At 45.6% G+C, this 7411-nt stretch overlaps 1 protein-coding gene across 1 annotated transcript in view; it reads right to left on the reverse strand.

The window, feature by feature from the left end:
* The window catches only part of LOC118795627 (semaphorin-6B-like), a 69806-nt gene extending 66170 nt beyond the window's left edge, over positions 1 to 3636 (reverse strand). Inside the window, exon 1 of the mRNA XM_036554250.1 lies at positions 3456 to 3636. The gene's annotated coding sequence lies outside the window, so the exon portion shown is untranslated. The remainder of the gene's footprint in view (positions 1 to 3455) is intronic.
* Between the last annotated feature and the right edge of the window lie 3775 nt (positions 3637 to 7411).

Below are 7411 nucleotides of genomic sequence, written 5' to 3' on the forward strand. Positions count from 1 at the left end.
GGGAGATGTTTATTGCTATTTAATGTGAGGGATGGCAAAGCCCCTGAACTGTGGCAGGCTCCCATGGACTCCCACCCAGAGGAGTAACTAGAACAGCAGGTCAGGAGTGGGGGTAACCCCTGCACAGCCGGGGGACCTTGAGGAAGGGGGGCAGATGAGGGGCTGGATGAGTGCCAAACCTCTCCCTGGGAGAAAGGTTAACCCTGTGACCCCCAAACAACCTCAAAGGCACCGGCCCAAAGGCAGTGCTGTGGGCTGAATTAAGTCTTGCAGCGAGACTCGCCAGCCCCTTCTTGACTCTACACTTACACGCACAATCACACACTACCTCACACACACACGCGCACACACACGTATGCACAAACACACACCATGCTGGGTCATTACACCCCTTTTCTACAGCAGGACTGGAACCAGATTGGCTCATTATATCCCTCTTCCACTAGAACCAGGCTGGTCATTATACTCCTTTTCCACTGTAAAGCTGAACCAAGCTGGTTCATTTTATCCCTTTTCCACTGTCAAGGGTTCTAATGAGAATGAAAAGACCTAAGTGGCAACACTGTTCAGGTCAGTTGACCCCTCTCCCAGCATTCCTGGTGGCCTCCAGAGAGTCCACGCTGGGAGGCCCGGCAGCAGGGCCTTGGAGGTCACGTACAGCACAATACAGACAGCAGCAACATGTAAAGACTCAGGCCTGTTGAGCTGGCCTTATGTAGTGACTCTGCCCTTAAGAAGGACAGAGAGGAGGTTCCATTCCCTGTCCTAGGACACCTAGATTTAACACCTGCTCTATAGGGCGTTCAGTGACTATATGGAGGGAACTACTCAGATCCACTTCTTACGCTACAATGCACACACACACACACACACACACACACACACACACACACACGCACACACGGTCTCACATATACAGCTACATACAAGCAAATGTCCAGTTCTCCCTCCTCCTCTCTCCCTCTTTCAAACACACACACATACACACACATACACACAGTCACACATACACATATTCATACAAGCAAATGTCCAGCTCTCTCACCCTCTCTCAAATGCGCACATACACACACGCGCGTGCTCCTAGCGGCTCCATGCCGCAAAATTCCACAATAAACTCAGCAGGGATTCATCGGCCCTGAGAGCATGGGGGGGGGTGGGGGGGGGGGGGGGGGTGAAGCTGCAGATCTCTCCAAATTAAGTAATTCTACAATAAATCAGTGTGTTGTGCTTGTGGAGGATTAGCACAGCTCCAGTGAGCAGTTTGTTAAGGCGGCGAAGGGCACTGGAGAATTGGGAGCCCCGGCAGAGAGCAGAAACCACTGCATAAATACAGAGGCTCCTGCAAGAATCTGCAGCAGAGCAGCGGCAGCAGGAACCGCTGTGCACGGTGCATTGGTGAAACACTAACCTCTGAGCTCTGGAGAAATTAAAAGGAGAGCAGGCTGTTACAGAGCTTAAAGAGTTTGTTACAGAGCTTAAAGAGGATGTTACAGAGCTTAAAGATGCCGTTATAGAGCTTAAACAGTCTGTTACGGAGCTTAAAGAGGCTGTTATAAAGCTTATCAAGTCTGTTACAAAGACAAGAGATACTGTAACAGAGCTTAATGTGTCTGTTACATAATTTGAAGAGTCTGCTATGGAGCTAAAAGAGGCTGTTACAGAGTTTAAAGAGTCTGTTACATAACTTTATTACAGAGATAAAGGAGTCTACCTGGCACATGCATCCTTCCTTGGATTCATGTAATGTAGCGGCCATAACATTTCCCCAATAATTAGAAAGCACATTGAGCTTGTGGTCGCAAACAGTGAGGGATATTTAGCAGTGTTTCGTAATACCCCTGTCTCTTTCTCACACACTTTCTCTTTGTTATAATGTTCTGATTTCACTCTAATATCAATTCAAAAACCTCAAAGCCCCACAAAAGGCTGTTCTTCTGACCATGACCATCACTACACTTCCACAAAAAGAAGAAGAAGCTTCAGCAGCTTATTGCCAGCTGTTCAGAGCTATACCCTCACTGAAATCATGTAAAATCATGTTGGGCAGCTAATTCAGCTTGCTAGAGATGAACACAGTGGCCGGAGGGCTGCGAAGGACACTGATGTGCAGACACCTAAGACCTGGACACACTAAGCATTGCCCCCCACTACACACAGCTGAAAGACTCAGCACAACACTACAGGAACGGAATATGGAGACAGCAATGGAAATTCCACACACTCACAAAAAAAGAGCTAGGCAAACTGTGCTGAGCGGTGGGCAACAGTGTGCTGGGTTGTTAGGAAACTGGACCTGGCATCAGAAGGTGATAGGTTCAAACCCCCCCCACTGTACTCAAATTGGGTACCTCACCTGTACTGCTTCAGGTAATATCCAGTAAATATAACTGTATAAACAGACCTGTTAAGCTTTTACCATAAACATCAGGGGGGTGAATTATCCAAGAAGATGTTAAAGACATAAACAACCTTCTTTGTACAAAGGGGATGATTTTGATGTTCTGCTGAAACACCAAAAACCTTCCAAAGCCTTGACAGCACAGTGCGGTAGGTACATGTTGACAAATGTACTGAATTGTGAACAGCGCCTTGCTGTTTCTCTTTAAGACAGTACCCTGAGACTTGCCCTGTTATGAAACGCATGAAAAGTGTTTAAGTTGTAACAAAAAGGTTTCAGCATTAATGGCATGCACAGCCTCACCAATTCGAGCCCTCTGCAATGTCACAGAAAATAGAGGATATTGTATGTGTGCAGTGGGTCATGTAAACAGAGGTCTGCATAAACATAGGCCTACATGTTGCATAGTGAGAGATGACCTGATGAATACTTATGTCCAGGAGAGACACTTAATCTTATTCATGCCTGCACAATAGTACATACTGAATGATCAATATGACTTGTTAATAATGTCATAACATAATCAATAAAAATAATAAAATGGATTAGCAGAGATTAGAAAACAAATTTTGTCAATAGTAATGGCATTATTGCCACAACCCACTGATGGCGATACAGGCCTTTTTGTAATATTCATGAGGGCATAACAGTATTACGCAATGAACCGAGACGATTATTAAGAAAATCACGTGTATTTTCACTAAACCATACACCTATGCTACGCAGGTTCGAGCAATTAAAAACTACATATTCTACGAGACGATGTCCTACATCAAGTCAGTAAAATCGGTCCAATTACGTTATACAAAAAACACATGAAATAAGTGTACATTTCGAGTTGACAGCAGAGTAAAAAGTAACAGCAGCAGGTTTTTTAAAAAAAATCTAAAACAATCAGCAGAATTGGAATCTCCAATTGCCTCGGCACCAGCTTTCTTTCATCTGAATGCATGGAGATAACCGACCCTGCGCTTTATGAAGGGCGCGGTGAAAATTCTGCCCCAGAGCGTGTGCAACCTAAACCTCAGGCGGACATCCGCGGCCATCTACTCACCGGTGACAGTCGCGAGAAGGTGCCCCCAGAACACGCAGCTTGGCCGGTCGTCGTGTCGTTAAAAACCCTTGCTTCTTCTGGACTGCAAATATGCAAACGTGGAGAGGAAATCTGGAGCTCTGATCAGTCCCGGTTCCCAGGTTCCCCAGCTGTAACACCCTCTCCCCGTCTTCGTAAACTATTCCCCTGCCTCAGTCACACCTGTCTCGGTCCAAGCCAAACCCTGCACGCCAGTGTGGCATTGTTTATAACAACTGTCTTTCGGCTTGTGTGTCCCACGCCCCCTCTATCCGCGAAAGCGCACTCAACAGCACCTGCCCCCGCTGAAAAACAGCACAATGCTCCCCTCAGCCACTCCTCGGCACATGGCAGTCCCGTGTTGCTCTGCAGCGATGCTCCTTGGACAGCCGTCCTGAATTCCTGCGTAATGTGGTCTATGAGACGGGCGCTGTGGCGGTTTGCAGCCAGAACGAGTTATAGTAATACCCAATGCTTGCAGCAGCCCGTGGGACTGGACCAGCTGCGTTGTATGAAATTACATCTGTTTCTTTTTGTCTTGCCTCCGCAGTACCAGCAGCATTATCAATCAGTCACCCATCCTTACAATAGTTATTCTGTGCCGGGAATAGCAGCTCGCGGCAGCTGCTCTTGCCAGCAGCAGAAATACCATGGTTTCATTTCACTTAAGGATGAATAAGAGAGAATAATGTTTATGGTTTTCTTGTCGTAGGATACGGTTTCTTCAGCAATAAACTCCAACTCTGAGAGGCGTATAGCAAAGGGCTCCCCCGCGTCCGCTGCTGATCGCAACACTGTTTCTTCTCTCTCGTGATGGTTAGTTTGTCAAGGTGGGAGGATCACGAGCTCCCTGTCTCTCCGCGAGCGATGAAATACAGAATCTCCAATACTGCCCGGAGTCCCGGTCCTACAGCGACTCAAAGAAACCAACGGCAAAACACGAAGCAGACTTCCACTGCGACTGGAATGGAACGCCCGCGAGCATTTGTGTGTGTGTGTGTGTGTGTGTGTGTGTGTGTGTTTACCATATCAAGCTAAACACTCAGAAGGTGCTCTTTCGCCATAGATCCTGTAAGCTCCCTCGAGTCTTTGCCTGTGAAAGATGCTCAATATGTCTGTTTTACTTTGGAAAAAAACAGGGGTTCTCCATTTTGTATCAATAAAATTGAATAGTTAGGTTTTGAATAGAGGACTTCCGCCTGAGCAGTCATCTATTGCCAGACTGTGATGATGGAATATAATATTTTGGTAAATAGATTTGCCCAATACAGCAACAAGTTCCTACAAAGCAAAGAATTTACTATAAAAGCTCTCTGACAACTAATCCAAAGGACTGAGATCTTCCACATAAATTAGTTCAGTCTTGTCAAGTGTATAACTTGTTCTTCTCACGTCCAGAATCTGTGAGAGAATCTGAGCCAAGCGGATCCTAGGAGTCAAGCCTAGCTGGCAGTGTTGAACTGCTGGAGCTTACTAGCCTCTTTGTCCTCTACTGGAAAGACATTGTAACTGCACGAGTACCTCACTTGGTCAGTCAGTTAGTCAGGGCAGGGCAGTACTTTTTCTAAGGCTGTTGTTTTCATTCAGCTTAAACACCTGCTCTATCACTCAGGATACAATTTCAACACAGGGAGAGGAGTTAGAAAACTGTGGGTTATGTGAAGTAAGACTTACAGGTGTGTGTAACACCATAACTCCTGCCCTCTCATGCAGAATAATACAGCACTTGAGTAAGATGGATTCAATATTCACATTGTAGTGGGTCATGATACTGTAAGTCTGGCTGTGAGTGTAGGAAGAAGCTCTAGAGATGGTAGTGGCCCGCACATACTTCTTCATTCACTCATTTAGTCACTCATTCACTTCTTCAGTCTGTCATTCTGCCACTCACTGCTTCACTCACCCACTACTCACCCACTACCCTCAAATATAGACATTGACCTGCGGGGTGACGGGGTCACTGCACCCCTACAAGCCACCTAGGACAGGAATTCAATCTTTACAACACACCTGGTGAAAATATCCTATCAGCTTACCTGTCCTCCTGGTACTCTCAGAGGATCAGGAAGGCGTGCATAGGAAGCCAGAAGACACCTACACTTGCACACCTCAGAAAATCAGAGGATAAAGTGACTCGGAGGCAGACAGAGGAAAAAAGAAAGGAATATGTGGGTGCGATAAAGCTTCGACCACAGGGAGGGCCACTAGAGCCTGTCAATCAAGCAGGGAAATGGCAGTTGTCCATTAGTCTCCCTCATCATCAAGGCTATTACTTACAATCACATCACACTGCGCGGAGAACCAGTGTAAAAGGATCTACATTTTGACGAGGGGGTGGCAGCTGGGGGTGGGGGGGGTGGGGGGGGGGGATTTAAAGAGCTCAGTGATTGCAATGACTAATACTATGCGCTGTAGCTGAGCTGTCTCTGTAGAAAGTGTTCAGGTTAAAGAAATCCCCTTCGTAGGATGATGAGCGCTGTCAGAGAGATCAAAGACTGAAACTCATTCTGCGGAGAGTAGGGGAAAAAAAATCCCGCCTCACTGCAGTAAGGAGGGCCAAGCAAGGGGACTGAGGAGTCTCTGCTTGGCATCGGCGTGTAATCACGGTCTGCCAGCCAAGCTGAGAGAGGCCTGGGCACGAAGGGAATCCTGAAAAAATTATTAGAGACGCGTGTGATATGATTTAGGCATCCTCCAGTGATTTAGGTGGGAGGGCTAATGATGTGTGTGTGTGGATTTGTTATGAATTTGTTAAATGATAGTCAACTGAACTGACTGATTTAGAACATGCAAGAGGATATACTGCACAGATTGTGTGTGTGTGTTTTGTGTGTGTGCGTCTGTCTGCGTGTGTGTGCATGTGTAGCCTGTGGATGACTGAATGAATTTACGGTATTGCCTTTGAAGCAGGAATGATATAAGGGCTCCATTTTGACAGGTAAAATTTCAAAGACCCTGGAAGAATTTTAATGCATTTTCAGCAGCGCACAGCTATGTGAAGATGTGTCCTGAGATTGAATGAAGCTGTCACACCCATCAATAAAGAGATAGCTCAAATATCTGTGAGCTCTGATGATTGCAAAGTATGTCATTGCAGTGTATGATTGTGGTGGATTATCATTAACCTTGACAAATTCTTTGAGGCACTGTATGGTAGTGCTTGCCTTGAGTTCTTTTAATTTGCACATTTCTGCTGTATAACTTCAGCCTCTTTATGTACTTATGTATTAAATAGTGGAAAAGAAACTTCTGAAATCAACATAAAATGTTCAGTTCTGTCGCATTCATTAGACAATTCAAATACTGTCAAAAACAAAATAATTGCTTGTTTTGTTTTGTTTTTTTAAGCCCTGGAAGCAGAAGAATCCGTCATTTCACTTGCTTATTTAGTGTCTCCACAAATGTATAGACAGGACCCCTACAAGGGGAAAAGGCACTAACAACAGGACCCACTGAAGCAATCCAGCACCTCTCAACACTGCCCGAGCCAGCTGTCAATCTTGTTTGTAATAGTAATTGTAACATAAACAACAATTTTTATTTGTACAATGCCCTTCAGCAAAAAGGAGAAAACAACATGACATCCATATTTACACAACACAACCATGATAAAGGCAAAAAAAGCAATAAGCATAATAGAAATAATGTCATCCAACTCGATGTGTTGAAGCTGCACCCTCCCTCTTGGCCGGGGCCGGAGAGCAGGCAGCTGGAGAACGAAACACTTTGGCAGGAAGTCTGTCCTGACAGGAGACGATGGCAGGTTTTAATCTTCCAGCAACAGCGGGAGAGAGACGGGAAACTGCCCTCGGCTCTTGTGAGAAAAGCTGTCATGAAAACTGAACTGGAAGTGTCTGTCCAGTACAATAACTGTATCTTCAGCTTCATGGAAGGCTTCCCCGATGACGATGCTAATAATAATATGAATAAAAATATAT

Source organism: Megalops cyprinoides, chromosome 20 (assembly GCF_013368585.1).
Source record: "Megalops cyprinoides isolate fMegCyp1 chromosome 20, fMegCyp1.pri, whole genome shotgun sequence".
NCBI classification, from domain to species: Eukaryota; Metazoa; Chordata; class Actinopteri; order Elopiformes; family Megalopidae; genus Megalops; species Megalops cyprinoides.